The sequence below is a fragment of the Gobio gobio genome, assembly GCF_949357685.1.
Source record: "Gobio gobio genome assembly, chromosome: 2".
NCBI lineage: Eukaryota > Metazoa > Chordata > Actinopteri > Cypriniformes > Gobionidae > Gobio > Gobio gobio.
In genome coordinates, this window is record NC_137098.1 from 4,069,736 (window position 1) to 4,088,245 (window position 18,510).

The 18,510-nt window shown below is 40.7% G+C and overlaps 1 protein-coding gene across 4 annotated transcripts in view; it reads right to left on the reverse strand.

The window, feature by feature from the left end:
- Positions 1–18,510, reverse strand: part of drd4b (dopamine receptor D4b) — a 473,608-nt gene that overhangs the window by 63,049 nt on the left and 392,049 nt on the right. The gene's annotated exons all lie outside the window — the stretch shown is intronic.

The window sequence follows — 18,510 nt, forward strand, 5'->3', positions numbered from 1 at the left end:
AGCTGAACATGCTGGATTTGCAAGGTGTATCTTTTAAACACTGTCAGTGTAATGGTCTTGTTTCCAAAATGATTGAGTACTTTACAATTTACAGGACAAGAGAAACATCTCACTCTGTGGTTCTATTTCAGTGAAATATTTGAATTGATCTTTGATGCATTTATTAAAGAAAGTTATATAATATAATACTTTATGAAGCCCCATCCATCATTTTTATGTTACGCAGATCCTGGGTCAGACGTGACAACCCAGTGTTTGGGTAGTTTTTGTGTTACACAGATCCTGGGTCAGACGTAACAACCCAGTGTTTGGGTAGTTTTTGTGTTACTCAGATGCTGGGTCAGACGTAACAACCCAGTGTTTGGGTAGTTTATGTGTTACTCTGATCCTGGGTCAGACTTAACAACCCAGTGTTTGGGTAGTTTTTGTGTTACACAAATCCTGGGTCAGACGTAACAACCCAGTGTTTGGGTAGTTTTTGTGTTACTCAGATCCTGGGTCAGACGTAACAACCCAGTGTTTGGGTAGTTTTTGTGTTACTCAGATCCTGGGTCAGACGTAACAACCCAGTGTTTGGGTAGTTTTTGTGTTACTCAGATCCTGGGTCAGATGTAACAACCCAGTGTTTGGGTAGTTTTTGTGTTACACAGATCCTGGGTCAGACGTAACAACCCAGTGTTTGGGTAGTTTTTGTGTTACACAGATCCTGGGTCAGATGTAACAACCCAGTGTTTGGGTAGTTTTTGTGTTACACAGATCCTGGGTCAGACGTAACAACCCAGTGTTTGGGTAGTTTTTGTGTTACTCAGATCCTGGGTCAAATGTAACAACCCAGTGTTTGGGTAGTTTTTGTGTTACTCAGATCCTGGGTCAGACGTAACAACCCAGTGTTTGGGTAGTTTTTGTGTTACACAGATCCTGGGTCAGACGTAACAACCCAGTGTTTGGGTAGTTTTTGTGTTACTCAGATCCTGGGTCAGACGTAACAACCCAGTGTTTGGGTAGTTTTTGTGTTACACAGATCCTGGGTCAGACGTAACAACCCAGTGTTTGGGTAGTTTTTGTGTTACACAGATCCTGGGTCAGACCCAGTTTTAACCCTGGGTAAGGAACAATAGTTTGGTGACAGAAAACGTGACAATTGGAGAGAAGGAGAGAACGCTTCGTTCTTATAGTCTGAAAAGTCCATTCAGAATAAACTTGATTATGGCAAGCCGTTTTGGACTTTTATTAATTCCCAGGATTTCTTGATATCAATAATTACATTTTCACTAGTTAGAACGCTAATTCTTGATATCAACAATCACGTCATCACTCCCAGAATTATGAAAGTCTATAAATATATTTTCACTAGTTATATCTCACCATAGACTGCCATTCACATTCAATTGTTGATATCAGGAATTGATTTCTTACTAGTTGAAATGTATATCCTGATATCAAAGATTAGCATTTTAACTAGTGAAAATTGAATGGTTGAATTCAAGAAATCATATCCTGGGAATGAATAAAATCTTGCCTTTTTTGAAAGGTTATTATTGTGAGGATGCTCAAGCCTTTATGTAAACGTGACAGTGACAGTGACACCGCGAATATGCAAATAATGACGTTGTCCCAGGGTTTAGGGATGTGCATTGTGAAAAAGCAGCGTAATAGCCAAGATTAATTGTTAACCCTGGGTAAATTATGAGCAATGTGAAATTGATGAAATTGAAAAAAATGCTGTTTGTAGACTACAGCTCAGCATTCAACACCATTGTGCCCTCCATACTTGACATTAAACTCCGGGCTCTCGGCTTAAACAGCCTGTTATGCAGCTGGATCCTGGACTTCCTGTCAAACAGACGCCAGGTGGTCAGAATGGGCAGTAACATCTCCTCACCACTGACTCTCAACACTGGAGCCCCTCAGGGCTGTGTTCTCAGCCCACTCCTGTACTCCTTGTACACACATGACTGTGTGGCAACCCACAGCTCCAACACCATCATCAAGTTTGCTGACGATACGACGGTGGTAGGTCTCATCACTGACAATGATGAAACGGCCTACAGAGAGGAGGTGCACACTCTGACACGGTGGTGTCAGGAGCACAACCTCTCCCTCAACGTCAGCAAGACCAAGGAGCTGGTGGTCGACTTCAGGAGGAATGAGAGAGAACACCGCCCCATCACCATCGATGGAGCACCGGTGGAGAGAGTCAGCAGCTTCAAGTTCCTCGGTGTCCACATCACAGAGGAACTCTCATGGTCCGTCCACTCCGAGGCCGTTGTGAAGAAGGCTCATCAGCGCCTTTTCTTCCTGCGACGGCTGAGGAGGTTTGGAATGAGCCGCCACATCCTCACACGGTTCTACAGCAGCACCATAGAGAGCCTGCTGACTGGCTGCATCACCACCTGGTACGGCAACAGTACCGCCCGCAGCCGCAAAGCCCTGCAAAGGGTAGTGCGCACGGCCAGCTGCATCATCGGAGGTGAGCTTCCCTCCCTCCAGGACATTTACGCCAGGCGGTGTGTGAAGAGAGCTCAGAGGATCATCAGAGACTCTAGCCACCCGAGCCATGGGCTGCTCTCACTGCTGCCATCAGGCAGACGGTACCGCAGCATCAGAACACGCACCAGCCGACTCCAGAACAGCTTCTTCCCACAAACAATCAGACTCCTGAACTCTTGATCCATCAGGATCATAACACACACTGGACAGAATATCACTCAGCACAACCCACTGTAGATACACACACATTATATACACATTTATATAATTTATTATTTATCATTTATCATATAGCACCTATTGTACATTGGATCTCTACTGTGAATAATAATGGATACTGTACATTGTATATTATTATTATTATAGCTTAATGTATACTGTTTAATGTATGTTTAGTGTATATTGTTTAAAGTATATGTATATTGTAAGTATGTGTATATTGGTTAAAGCTGTGAGAACTACACTCACATTTTGTAAATTATTTATTGTAGTGTTTTACTGTGCTGTGAGTAATTGTGGGCGCATCAGATGTGTAATCTGATGCTGCTTTAAATGTTGTACATGTCATGACTGCTATGTTGCTCGGAACTGCACCAAGAATTTCACCTGCTGTTGCACTTGTGTACATGGCTGTGTGACAATAAAGTGATTTGATTTGATTTGATTATGTGAATCAAGATAACCCAGGATTCCGTTTACCCGGGGTTTACAATGACCCAGGGTTAACTTTTTCAAGTGTGAAAAAGTAGGTGCTAAATGTGGTGAGGAACTTCACTTCATAGTTTCTAGTATGAATGTGTGATGGAAATCCAGACGTACTATATTCACCTTTGTCACACGACCTCTGGCGTCATTGGTGTTGCTTTACTGCCATTTGTTCCTTTGTTTTAGATCAATCAAAACAAGGGAACAAATTAGTTATATATATATTTATACACTCACCTAAAAGATTATTAGGAACACCTGTTAAATTTCTTATTAATGCTATTATGTAATCAACCAATCACATGGCAGTTGCTTCAATGCATTTAGGGGTGTGGTCCTGGTCTAGACAATCTCCTGAACTCCACACTGAATGTCGGAATGGGAAAGAAAGGTGATTTAAGACATTTTGAGCGTGGCATGGTTGTTGGTTCCAGACGGGCCAGTCTGAGTATTTCACAATCTGCTCAGTTACTGGGATTTTCACGCACAACCATTTCTAGGGTTTACAAAGAATGGTGTGAAAAGGGAAAAACATCCAGTATGCGGCAGTCCTGTGGGCGAAAATGCCTTGTTGATGCTAGAGGTCAGAGGAGAATGGGCCGACTGATTCAAGCTGATAGAAGAGCAACTTTGACTGAAATAACCACTCGTTACAACCGAGGTCTGCAGCAAAGCATTTGTGAAGCCACAACACACACAACCTTGAGGCGGATGGGCTACAACAGCAGAAGACCCCACCGGGTACGACTCATCTCCACTACAAATAGGAAAAAGAGGCGACAATTTGCACCAGCTCACCAAAATTGGACAGTTGAAGACTGGAAAAATGTTGCCTGGTCTGATGAGTCTGGATTTCTGTTGAGACATTCAGATGGTAGAGTCAGAATTTGGCGTAAACAGAATGAGAACATGGATCCATCATGCCTTGTTACCACTGTGCAGGCTGGTGGTGCTGGTGTAATGGTGTGGGGGATGTTTTCTTGGCACACTTTAGGTCCCTTAGTGCCAATTGGGAATCGTTTAAATGCCACGGCCTACCTGAGCATTGTTTCTGACCATGTCCATCCCTTTATGAGCACCATGTCCCCATCCTCTGATGGCTACTTCCAGCAGGATAATGCACCGTCACAAAGCTCCAATCATTTCAAATTGGTTTCTTGAACATGACAATGAGTTCACTGAACTAAAATGGCCGCCACAGTCACCAGATCTCAACCCAATAGAGCATCTTTGGGATGTGGTGGAACGGGAGCTTCGTGCCCTGGATGTGCATCCCACAAATCTCCATCAACTGCAAGATGCTCTCCTATCAATATGGGCCAACATTTCTAAAGAATGCTTTCAACACCTTTTTGAATCAAGGCCATGTAGAATTAAGGCAGTTCTGAAGGCGAAATGGGGTCAAACACAGTATTAGTGTGTGTTCCTAATAATCCTTTAGGTGAGTGTATATATATTTTTGTCCGCATGTCATGTGCAGGGCTCCGTATATAGTATATATAGTAGGTAAGTAGGCATATTTTGGTCAGCGATCTTAGGCCTAAGAAGGGCGTTAGTGACCATAGACATCAGGGAACCAGACATGGTTTCAGTTTTGATTCTTAAACTACTGCCCCTCCACAACATGTTGTTTCAGTTTTGCACAGTAGTTATCATTTGTCTTTCAAAACATGTGTATTCAACCCTGTTACATACAACAAAATACTTTGAGGTAGCAAAATGAACCGGTTATTGAATCACTGAACACTTTACATTATTTACTGTCTCTGAATGCCCAAAATCTGCAGACCGGCTCTGACTTTCGACAGCTAGCATCGCCTCATTCAGACTGCAAATCTGTGCAAAAGTCGTGTTGTGTATTCCAGCCTTGAGTTAATCAGGCCTGTATCAGTAGTAAGACAGACGGGACCAGCACACAAATGGTGTTGTTTCCTGGAAATGACCAGGCATACTACTTCAGAGAAATAAAGCGAGTCACCGGACCTGTAACCTCGCCCTGGGTTATTCATTGGGCCAGCTCTTGGCCGGAGGCGCTGGGCAGGCCTGCTCTCTCATGGGTGAAATGTGTGATGCACAGGAACCATGACCTGCTAGACTTCATGACACAAAGCACAGATCTGAGGTTTCAGACGACTGACAACTGCATCCCCATCAAATAATTTATTGAGACTTTAAAAGCAAAGTCCAATGCGACTGTGCCAGCTCTGTCCATCATGGCTTCCTAATCATCCCCATATATACTGATTGGCTTCATCACTGTCTCCTCTCCACCAATCAGCTGGTGTGTGTGTGGTGTGCGTTCTGGCTCAATATGGCTGCCGTCACATCATCCAGGTGGTGCTGCACATTGGTGGTGGATGAGGAGATTCCCCCCTTCTATGTAAAGCGCTTTGAGTGCCTAGAAAAGCTCTATATAAATGTAAATGTAATTATAATTAACTAAGGAATTAACACTTTCAGTACATTCTACATTACATTGTGTTCCATGCGGTGTTCATTTCGTTGACGAATAATTTTCGTCATAATTTTCGCCATAATTATCTTCAACAACCTTTTTTCACTGACGAAAACGAGGCAATAACTAAATGAAAAACAGTTTTGGATGACAAAAACTATGACGAAATCTACTGTCATTTTCGTCAACAAATAAAAACGAGATGAAAATGTTAGGGAGGGACGATTAGGGAAGAGATCCAGTCAGAACCAAGCGGCAACCTCCCGTAGTTTCTCTTGAAGCTGATACGGAAGTGACTTAAACTGCAGTTCATGGTCTGGCCACTAGAGACATACTCCAGAAGGAGCAGAATCTCATTGAGCTCATGTTAAATGGCCAACTTTACAGCAGAAGAACACATGTTTACAGTCTGGGACAAACTGTGGTTTTGGTCTATACGGCTAATTCGTTTATATTAAGCCTTAAAGTTCTGTATAATTATGGCGTGGACACTTTGAGTGACAGGTGGATTGCCGTTTGTCTGCTGTCTGTTAGTCATCACGTCACCTCAGCTCCGCCCACGTCCCGCCTCTTTGCCCATTTTCTGTTATCCTGGAGTGACGCACTGCCAAGATGGCAACGCCCAGCTCGACCCTACTTTTGCGCTTCAAAACTGCTCTTGTCACTAAGAGGTGACATCACGGACACTACGTCCATATTTTTTTGGCAGTCTACACTCAAAAAAATTCATTGTCTAAAGATAAGATTTATGTATTTGAATTACAAAAACATTTTCTATGCATTTGGATTACATAATTTTAACATAAACAAATTAATAAACCTAATGTGATTCATATATGCCAGTTTTACGTAAATGAAACAGTTAAGATTTATGTAAAAGTGCACAGAAAAACTCCCATGTTAAATTAACACTTCCTAGTGTTCATGTGTGTGCTCACTACTGGGTTAAAATACAATTGAAGCAGTGTTAAAGTTAATTAGATAATTGAGTGATGATTGAGCATTAATGATGAACACCTGATAATAATGAGCAGAATCAATGAAGGAAAGAGAAACACATGAACTAAAACTGACTTTACCCACAGCCTTATATAAAATCAACTGAAGATAAAAGAAGACATTAAATCTCTGAAGATCTCAGTAGATGAGGATTAAACAGCCCCACAAACAGCATTACCAGCTTCACGCATTACTAACCAGACGGACTATATTTCTGTCATTTCTGTTTTAATGAATACAATTTAAATAATAGTTTAATTTGAAGTCACCATGCTGGAGATCAGTGTTTGCTTTAGTTGGGCTCTTGACCCTTGACTCTTTATTTTTAGTTTTTCTCTGGCTCCTTTAACTGTGTATTTATAAAGCACATTTGTTATGGCAAGGCAAGGGTTTCATTTACATATAACTGTCATATATGAATCACATTCAGTTTATCAATACAATTACATAAATCTTACCTGTTACGTATGACTTCACATTAAGTTTATTCATTTGTTTATGTTAAAATTATGTAATCCAAATGCATGGAAAATTTAAATGCAATTCAAATACATAAATCTTATGTTTAGGCATTATTATTTTTTTTTTTTTTAAGTGTATGATTAATGCGTTACCCCAACACTGGCATTAGGCAGTTCCTACTGTGTTCTGGATGGATGTAGGGTGTTACTATGTGGTTAGACGTTATAGATTAGGGTATGGTATCAGTTCTCCTCCTAACCAGTAGAGCCAGACTCCATGTCTCTACAATGTTCTGATGCAGATATTTAAGCATGTTCTCTACTAAAATAAAACCCCCCAAAGATAATCACCTGAGTCACCTGACATTTGGGCTGCTGTGAATAGAGAGGAGCTGTTTACTCTTGTCACTCAGGTCACATGGTGGCCCTGAAGCTCTGTGAAGCGGACAGGAACATGACTTAGGCCCGTATGTGTGTGTTTACTCCCGCCCCAACTATACAAATATGGAAATCAGTTCTTTGGAAAGACTGCTGTTGGCAAGGACACCGGCGAAGGGCAGTGCGAGATGCGGCCAGAAGTGCTTTAAAAATAGAGCATTTGTTTTACCTTTCTGGCCTAGATTACATAGATATCTGCATGCCAGAACAATAGAGATATTATGCCAAAATAATTACCTGCAAAACACCTGCGGGCTTGAATTTTGCTTTCTTTTTGGGCGACAGTGGTAACGTCATAAAACTGCTAGAGGGGTGAACGTCATCCACTCACACACACTTTTTGTTGAGGTGTGATACAAAAATAACATCTTTAAACTAAAAAAAGACTGGAAACTAAGAGGGCTGGATTCAAAGTGTGTTATATTCATCAAAAATTCATTTGAGATCAAAAGAGAGATACAATTTTCTGTGATGGCACAAGATGGTCACCCAAACATCATAAGCTAAGCTACATTTTGAATAAAAATGCATTGTTTTTTTTTTGCCTTGAATTGTCATGTCCTCCTCAGACATCTGTTTATAGATACTATAGAAATGCAATAAAACAAGGACATCACTCACTTGACACATTGAATTTTTCATGATTGCAGTTAGAAGGACAGATGCGTGTTCTTATGAGAGTGTGATCAGCGCTGAGTACACAGGAACTGAATGTTCTCCGAGAGAACACTTTCCTCCTACAGCTGCCACATGGATTATTCTCCAGGCCATCAACTCACAGCCACAGACTGAAATTAGCTCAGGGGCTTTAGAAAATAACCATGTAACCTATGTTGACAAAAGTAACCCTTATAAATAGTACAGAGTTTAGCTTCATAATCAAACATAACCCTGTTTACACCTGGTATTAAGATGCATTTTGGTCGATCGGATCACAAGTAGACGAGGGAGACACATTCCCGTTTACATCTGGTGTTTTAATCCTTCTCTTTTGTCCACTTTCAACCACTTCTGACCTGATTTCTACAAGGGGAACAGGGTCTAAAGCGCTTTGAGCTTGTCCACTTTCGACCACTTCCAGAGGTAGTGGAGAACACATTGCTTTCATAGTGTAGACGAATTTATGTCCATTAGATTGACTTATTTTGTCCATTAGATTGAAAGATAAAAAAAAAAAACATGGATTTACCCGCCCATAGACCCTCCCTTGGGTCAGAAGTGGTTGAAACTGGACAAAAGAGACGGATAAAAAAACCCAGGTGTGAACGGGAATGTGTCTCTCTCGTCTACTTGTGATCCAAATCGACCAAAACGCATCTTAACCCTCTATGGTGTTGCCTCCAGGCAACATAGTCTATTTTAGTTTATTTTTAATAAAATGAAACACCAATTTATTGGTGAAACCTATCTTAAGGCCTGTTCACACCGGGACGATTTTCGCACGCGTTTATCGCCGACGTTTAACGCCTCGGGACTAAACAATGGGCGCCAATGTGAGTGTTCACACCGACGCGCAAAACGCCAGGCGTAAAAGCGTCATTTTTAAAAAAACGCCTCGGGTTCGTTTTTTTATTTTGACGCGGCGCGTAAAAAACTGTCCGACCAATGAGATCGGCGCTTTTGTTCACGTGCCTGGAGCTGCTGAAGTGACAGTAAAACACGACTTGGTGGCGCTCAAGCGCAAAACGGTCTTGCCGAGCACACATTGATACGACGAAGAAGTAGTAAGTAGACAAAGAAGAAGATGAACTGCTAATGCTGCTTGCCAGTTAGCAAAAAGTGTGTGAATGGTTTTGTCCATATACATAATATGTCTATGGTTTTGGCAAGCACGTAAATACTGTCTCTCTTCTCCTTCTGTGTGATAAGCGAGTGTCAGAGGCTTAAAGTGCCGCAGCACCATCTTGTGTACCGGGAGCGCATCGACTGAATGTGCACGTTCACTCGGCGCAGCGCCAGTGAAAATCGCTTGGGTGTGAACACTCAAGACGCGCCGAAAAACGGCACGAAAAACGCTGGCGATAAGCGCGCGCGATATTCGTCCCGGTGTGTACAGGCCTTTAGGCTGCGTTCACACTGCAGGCTGAAACGACCCAATTCCGATTTTTTTGCCCTTATGCGACCTGTATCTGATCTTTTCATGACAGTCTGAACGACACAGATTCGATCTTTTCAAATGCGACCCAGGCCACTTGGGTATGTGGTCCAAATCCGATACATATCCGATCTTTTGAAATGCGTCACATGTATCTGACCCGCACGTCGTTGATACGCGACAAACGTCATCATTGTACGTTGAAGAATTCGGTCTCAGTAAAGCCACTCACATCAGTATCCAACCACTCCTGGCTGCGACTCCGCACACACACGTTTCTCTGTACCGACGTTGCTACCACTGCTCCACAAAACGCCATGGCCAAAAACCTTGCTCTCCTCCTCTTTTTTAATTTTCTTCTTAACATGAGAAGGTTGTAATGGTGCTGGCTCCGTTGCGAAAATAACTTTAATAAAGTTAAACGAACTCCAATGCTGACACCCATATTTGGCTACTTCCGTAAACAACAAGTGACGTCGTTGACCGTTGAGTTCTCTTCTGCGCATGCGGGTCACTTCTGGGTCATTTCACGTTCACACAGGAGATCACAAAAGGTCGCATTTAATTGGAAATGTGAACGGCCCTGCAAAAAAATCGCATTTTTTCAAAAAATCGGAATTGAGCATTAAGCCCTGCAGTGTGAACGCAGCCTTAGGGAAGAAGAACTCAAATACTAATCAATGAAAGTGCAAAAAAATGGTCACATGACCCACAGGGGTCCATTTTGTGTCCTGTATCAGCACATGTGCACAGGTCACATGGCTCCATATTTTCTCCAATGAAAAGTGCATTTTTCACTAGTTTCCGTCCAGTTAATCACAAAGTATTTTTAAGAACTTTACATTACATATCATCAAATGTTTTAGAGTAAATAAAAAAAAAATGTGTGTGTTACCTCAAGGCAACATTGTACCATAATGGAATCGCATAAGGCCATACCAGACACACTGGGTTGGATACAAATGTACTATATTTGTAAGGGAAAGAGCTAGAATTCTCTAAATATATTTGCATTTTTGCATGATTTTGTAATAAGATTAGTAATTCACAAACTATAACTGCACATATTATGATCTGCACATTTTCTGTGGCACTTAAAAAAAGGTATAAAACACAACTGATGAGGGTGAGGATGAGGTGTCATGTGATGAGGAAGATGAGGTCATAGTGACAATCCGGCAGGGAGAGATTGATATGATAACTTGATATGATAACTTGATGTGATGGTTTGGTAATACTTGTGTTTCACGATGGTGCAATATTGCCTGAGAGCAACAGCTGAATTTGAAATGTTACTTTTTATTAAATACGATATTTGTAATAAATTATAAACTGGATAAATGTGCTTGTTCAGGTGTCTGGTTAAAGAAATCGATGTTATCAATAAATATATTTCTTTTTTCTACATGAAAATGTCAAATGTTTAAATTTGTCCGTTGTGGTACAATGTTGCCTTGAGGCATCAAACTTAACAAAAAAATATATATATTATTGCTATTGTTATAGTGTCCTATTTTAAGCAGGAAAAATAATTGTTTCCTCATTGAAATCATATTGCCTACCATAGAGTACCAGGCGGACACAATGCACATTTCTACCTGTGGGACTTTTTCGAGACAAAATGCAAAAGTTGGGGCATTTCCAGGATCAGTGTGTTGCTATGGAAGTTGATATCCCGATTCCCCAAGTGACATAAGGGGCTTTCGCACTGGGTAGTTATAGGAATTCGTTATAGCCACTAGGGCGAGTCCCATGAGAATGACATTTTCCCCAGCGCCATTTCCCTCGTTGCATTGCACCTCCATTAGGAACTCTAAAGAGACGTAAGCCTTACGTCATTTAAGCATTCAACAACGTCAACACCTGGAGGATGCCGTGATCACAGCTGTGTTTTTGTTGTGTGTCGTGGGTTTAATGATAACTGAGATGGGATGTAGATGTATGAGTTATGCGACTGAAAGAGCAAAAAGAATGGCTGAGAGATTAAATCTTCTACGAGATACTGCAGACAAAGGCGTGTTTTGTTATACGTAAGGCCAAACAATGTACACTTAAATAGTTCCTATTGTGCTGGGTTACACGCTATACTCTGAAGTAGGAGCTGATTTAGTCCATTATCGTGTATAATTAGCTAATTTTGTTCATCTTTGAAACTGTCATGGTGTGTTTTGGTTTGTTTCCTGTTCATGTTTCATGTCTTTTATTTTGAAGTTTATCACAGTCATGGTTCCTGTTAGTCATGTGATTCTCTTGCCCTCACGTGATCTTGTCATGTGCTTCCCTTGGTTCGTGTGTTGTGTTCTCATCATAGATATACATAATAAAGGCTAGATGTCTTACGGCAGAGTCTCTAACGTCATCACCGGCGGCCATCTTGTCACAGGCAAGCTTTCTGGCGGGCTCTGATGTAAGGCGAGTGATCTGAACACAAATACTCTCATCTCGCTGAAATCTGGACGGATTTACAAATGGTTTGGTTTGGTTTCTTACAAACGTTATTAACGTGGCTATAATTCTGGATGCTTGAACGAATTATGAATAATTCTGTAACGAAGTCCATTGGAGGCAAGTTACATAACCCAAGTGCAGTTTTATTGAGCAATATTATGCTTATGAAAATACCTGAGACCACTTGAAGAACTTCATATCATATGATCATAATACATTCCTTCCAGAAAAATGCGGCTTTTTTTTGTGATTGTTGCGGGCAAAAATCCTTGATTATGCGGCACGTTTTCTTAAAAAATGCAATGGAAAAGGCAGGATATTTATGCTAATTTATGCAATGAAATTGCGGGAACTTGCAAAAACTGCTGTTTGATGAAAAAGAGAAAAAAAGCAATACATCACAGAAAGTGCTGGGAATATTTAAGTTCTCATCTTGTTTTATTGAAGACCTTAATAAACACACGGCTCAAATTTACAAAACATTGAGTCAAACAAGTTCTGTAGCTTTACAAAAGGAATATGCTACAACTTCTGAAAAAATGAATAAATAACTTCCTGTTTTACAGAGGTAGCTTTACAAAACAGACATTTGAGTGCTTTCACTGCACAAAGTGCAATCTCTTAAAGGGTTAGTTCACCCAAAAATGAAAACTCATTAATTCATTAATTCCTCACCCTCATGTCGTTGGACACCCGTCAGACCTCCGTTCATCTTCAGACACAAATGAAGATATTTTAGTGTAAATCTGATGCTCTGAAAGGCCTCCATTGGCACAATGCACGGTTCACTCTCAAGACCCTTAAAAGGCACTAAAGACGTCGTTACAAAGTCCATCTCACTACAGCGGTTCTACAATAACTTTATGAATCGGCGAGAATAGTTTTTGTGCGCCAAAAAACCCTAAATAACGACTTACATAGTGATGACGATTTCAAAACACGGCATCATGAAGCTTCGAAGCGTTATGAATCAGCGAGTCGAATCATGATTCGGATCGTGTGTCAAACTGCTGAAATCACGTGACTCTAGCGATTCAAACCGCTGAAATGACTCACTGATTCATAACGCTTCAAACCACTGAATCGACTCACTGATTCATAACGCTTCAAACCGCTGAATCGACTCACTGATTCATTACACTTCAAACCGCTGAATCGACTCACTGATTCATAATGCTCCAAACCGCTGAATCGACTCACTGATTCATTACGCTTCAAACTGCTGAATCGACTCACTGATTCATAACACTCCAAACCGCTGAAATGACTCACTGATTCATAACGCTTCAAACCGCTGAATCAACTCACTGATTCATAACGCTCCAAACCGCTGAATCGACTCACTGATTCATTACGCTTCAAACCGCTGAATCGACTCACTTATTCATAACGCTTTAAACCGCTGAATCGACTCACTGATTCATAACGCTTCAAACCGCTGAATCGACTCACTGATTCATAACACTCCAAACTGCTGAATCGACTCACTGATTCATTACGCTTCAAACCGCTGAATCGACTCACTTATTCATAACGCTTTAAACCGCTGAATCAACTCACTGATTCATAACGCTCCAAACCGCTGAATCGACTCACTGATTCATAACGCTTCAAACCGCTGAATCGACTCACTTATTCATAACGCTTTAAACCGCTGAATCGACTCACTGATTCATAACGCTTCAAACCGCTGAATCGACTCACTGATTCATAACGCTTCAAACCGCTGAATCGACTCACTTATTCATAACGCTTCAAACCGCTGAATCGACTCACTGATTCATAACACTCCAAACCGCTGAATCGACTCACTGATTCATTACGCTTCAAACCGCTGAATCGACTCACTTATTCATAACGCTTTAAACCGCTGAATCAACTCACTGATTCATAACGCTCCAAACCGCTGAATCGACTCACTGATTCATAACGCTTCAAACCGCTGAATCGACTCACTTATTCATAACGCTTTAAACCGCTGAATCGACTCACTGATTCATAACGCTTCAAACCGCTGAATCGACTCACTTATTCATAACGCTTCAAACCGCTGAATCGACTCACTGATTCATAACGCTTCAAACCGCTGAATCGACTCACTGATTCATAACGCTCCAAACCGCTGAATCTACTCACTGATTCATAACGCTTCAAACGGCTGAATCGACTCACTGATTCATAACGCTTCGAAGCTTCATGCTGCTGTTTTTTTTAAATCGGTCAACACACCGGGAAACTGCTTTGCTTTGGTCTTTTGCTGTTATTTTTGTTGGCAGATGTGAATGTGCGTGCTTCATCATGGCTTCACCGATATCTATGGTTTCACCACAGGGTTTGCAGCTTTTCGATGACGTTCACGTCAGGTAATTATGTCACTTCAAAACATTCCCATGGCAATAGGGGCTATTGTGTGAAGTAAACGAAAAATTTTCAACTTTCTGCTAATATATATATATATGACTTTTTTGCAACGAAAATGCGGGGATTATGAAATCATGCTAGCCCCGCATATTTTGCACGCGGAAATAGGCAATTAATGCGGCGAAAGTGCGGCGTATTTGAAAAAATGCGGCCCCAGCATTAATATGCGGACTTTGCCTGATTATGCGTTAAATCATGCGATCCCATAATCGCGTTTTTCTGGAGGGACTGATAATATTATTTCATCTGTCAATATATTTGCCTCCTTATTTTCCTCTCTCGACCCCATCATTTCTGATTTGCCCGTGCATCTGCATATGTCATAAATTACATCCTGTATTTCCATTGTTTCCCCCATTGGCTTACATTTACTCTTTATTATTAATTCATGCAGTTTAAACGTATATGTGAATTAATCTCTATTGTGATCTGTGTTTCTCCATTGTAGAACCAGCCCATAGTGTTGTGCATTTAAATATTTGTATCTATCCTTTGGATGTGAGAGACAAGTTCCAGCCTGAGGCAGTCGTGTGGTTCTGCTTCTGAAGCGGTGAATATTTAAACACAAGACCGACAGACTTTTAGCCTTGTCTCCTACTATTATCCACACTCACTGAACACAGGGGACAAATTTGCTTCAAATTGTTTATTGATTGCACTGATTATGTACTTCACAGTTTTTTTTACGAGAGCCCAACCAGTTTTTACAAAAGGTGAATACTTATGTATTGTATTTAACATGATTATTTTTTGAGAATCTTGAATGAGAATCTTTACTACTGTATTTAAATAAAATAAGGTAACTCATCAAGCCAACTATATGATTAAATATTGAATATGATTAATCTGACATACCTAATTTGGTAGAAATACCTTTTTACACAGTATCGAGAACTTTTTCATCTTAGAAAAATGTGTGAGGTGTTTCTATAAATCACATTCAAAAATGTCTCACAAACATACACTATATTGCCAAAAGTTTTGTGACTTGATTTATACACCTGTGGCCATGAAGGGATTGAACACCTGAACTCGATGATTTGGACGGGCGTCCCAATACTTCTGGCAATATAGTGTATATTACAGGTTTATGTTGGATACACAAAACAATAAATGTTAAGGCATCTGTTGTCATATGTACAATGGCTGTGTGATAGTATCTTTTGTTAATATGATTTTCTGCACTGAATAAAAAAATAAATAACTGCAAGGATTTGTTCATAAAAACTATAATCCTCTGTAAAACATAATGACAACTGCCACAATCCTCAGAACGATGCTCATTGTTGTCCCTGAACCATTTGTGCAAGAGATCCTGAAAAAACTAACTATTAATCTCTTGAGGCGAAAGTTACGGAGCGCCGCACATGCGCCAAAAAAATATGTATATCGTGGCCACAAAGGAACAATTTCCTCCCAAGACTTACTAATACATCAGTATGTTTCACAAATTAATTCCCTCGTAAATTCTGTGCATGATTCTATGTAATAATACATTCCCTCGTTTTACTAAATCGTGGCCATGTTGTAATAATTTTTTCCATGGTTTTATGCCAGTCTACACAATATCAGCCTGATTTTGGTACGATCCCTTTGACGTAGTGGTGATTCGTAAACGAAAATGGGCGTTGGGACACAAAAATCGATAATTTTATCTAGTAAAGTTTGTCATAGTGGACACTTCACGAAGTCACGGCAGAAAAACTAGCATGTTTCATTTCTTTTGGTCCTCCGCGACGGGGTCTGTCACATCTGTGTCGTTGGATAGGAGCACTGAAGCTCTTTCGTACAACACTTTCAAACATGGCGATGCGAAAGAGATGGTGCTGCTAGGTGGAATTATGCAAAGGTTAGTTTGTTGAGATATAGCAATAATAGCCTACTTCAGCCTTTATGATGTTTCCCAGAGGGACGACAACGACAGAGTGAAACAAGATAAATGCTGGCGCTTCAGCAACCCGGCGAGAACTGGAATTAGCATTAAGCTAACATGCCATTGTTTGTTTACGCAAAAACTTTTGCGATATTTTCTAAATGATGCAAAATGACGCGTTTCTGTTAACCGATGTTATGCGACCATTTTTTTCCTCTTGCGATAAGTCATTACAAAAATTCTGCCATGTATGTTGGTATGTTTACGTATATCACAGCCACCGCTCTAGCCATTATTTTTAAAGGAAGGAGACGTTGGCATGTTATCCAAGCATTAATGGCAAGGAAAGCCTCTTATACTTGAGCAGCACGTATGAGGTGTGTGTCTTCATGATAATGTGCCATTTCTTTGTTGTTTAGAATCCAGTATTCGTGTAATTCTATAATTGTCTTTTATGAGTTTAATAAAGAACTCGGCCTCGTTTTCTGTCCAAACATAACATCATCTGTAAAGAATGATCAACTTTTACGTCCGCCAGGTGACCTGTAACTGCTGAAAAAACATTGCAGTTTTGCTAAAATGTTTTAGAATTGCCTGAAAAACCACCTCATGCGAGCATAAAAACTAGTTTTTACGAAATTGACGCATTTCCATTGGGTGTATTTATTAATTCGCAATTCGCGCAATTTGAAGGGTAATGGAAACGCGGCTAATGACGTCCTGCACGTCGTTAAAGACGGCAAGCGATGATTGGTCAGGAAACAACATGTTTCTCAACAAGATTTTTAAACGCAATTCCAAAAAAAAACAAACAGCGATGGGAGTGGAAAGAACAGACGCAGCCGGATAATTTCCATGATGACCAGCGCAATCTACCAAGTGCAGCGCAAATTAGCATCTGGTTTACTGCTGTGTTCACACCAAATGCGAACAGAGCGTCAACATCGCGTCTAGTTTGACGCTTGAACATTTTGAATCCATTCGCGCGTCCACAGCGAATTGGACACGTGTAAAAATCGAGCATTTGAAGCGAAATAGACGCGTGTTCAATGCGCTCAAGGAGAAATATGCCATAAAACACCACTCTACCTCTTTTCATTTTCATTAAAGGTCCCCTTCTTCGCGATTCCATTGTTCAAACTTTAGTTAGTGTGTAATGTTGCTGTTAGAGCATAAATAATACCTGTAAAATTATAAAGCTCAAAGTTCAATGCCAAGCGAGATATTTTATTTAACAGAAGTTCCCTTTCAAAGCCTACAGCGAACGGCTGGCTTGGACTACATCCTGGTACTTCCTTCTTTAATTACGTCAGTAGAGCAGTAGAACAGACTAACCTCCGCCCACAAAGAAACGCGAAAAAGGGGGCGCGGTCTTGTTGCTGTCCCACATGGAGAAGCGGACGGTCGCGTGGAGAAAAGGAACTGTTGCTTTGAGTGTGTTTATCGCCATGTCATCGAGACGCTGTTATTTTCATCCAGGAGTCAAATCACCTTTGTTTGGCTTTCCCAGGGACGCTGTAGAGATTATTGAACGCATACATCTCTCCGTTAAGAGGCGTGACCTTTCCAACGTGCGCTAAGCTGCTGTCAAATTACAACACAGGAACCGCTTTCACGTGCGCTAAGCTGTGGTCGAATCACAGCACAGGAACCGCTTTGCACAATCAGAACTCGTTACGTATTTCTGAAGGAGGGACTTCATGGCACAAGGAAATCACCAGCCGTTTTTAGGACAGTGGAAACAGCGGTATACAGATAAGTAAATAGTGTGAAAAATACTGTGTTTTTTTACACGCGAAACATGAACACATGTTATATTGCACACTGTAAACACAATCAAAGCTTCAAAAAAACACGAAGAACGGGACCTTTAAAAATATATATTAATCATTAATAGCCACACAAATGTGATTTAGGCAACTCCTACATTATCTTAACTGCATGTATATTTAAATATCCTAAAAATAAAGTTATGAAACTTCTCTTTGCCCTCAGTCAAAACGATTTGGCAGACAACAAATGATAAATTCATGAGAGCAAAGATCAGCCGTTAGATCCACACAAGACGAACCACTACAGGACATCAGAGCCAGTTTATATATTATATATATATAAACAAGTTCAA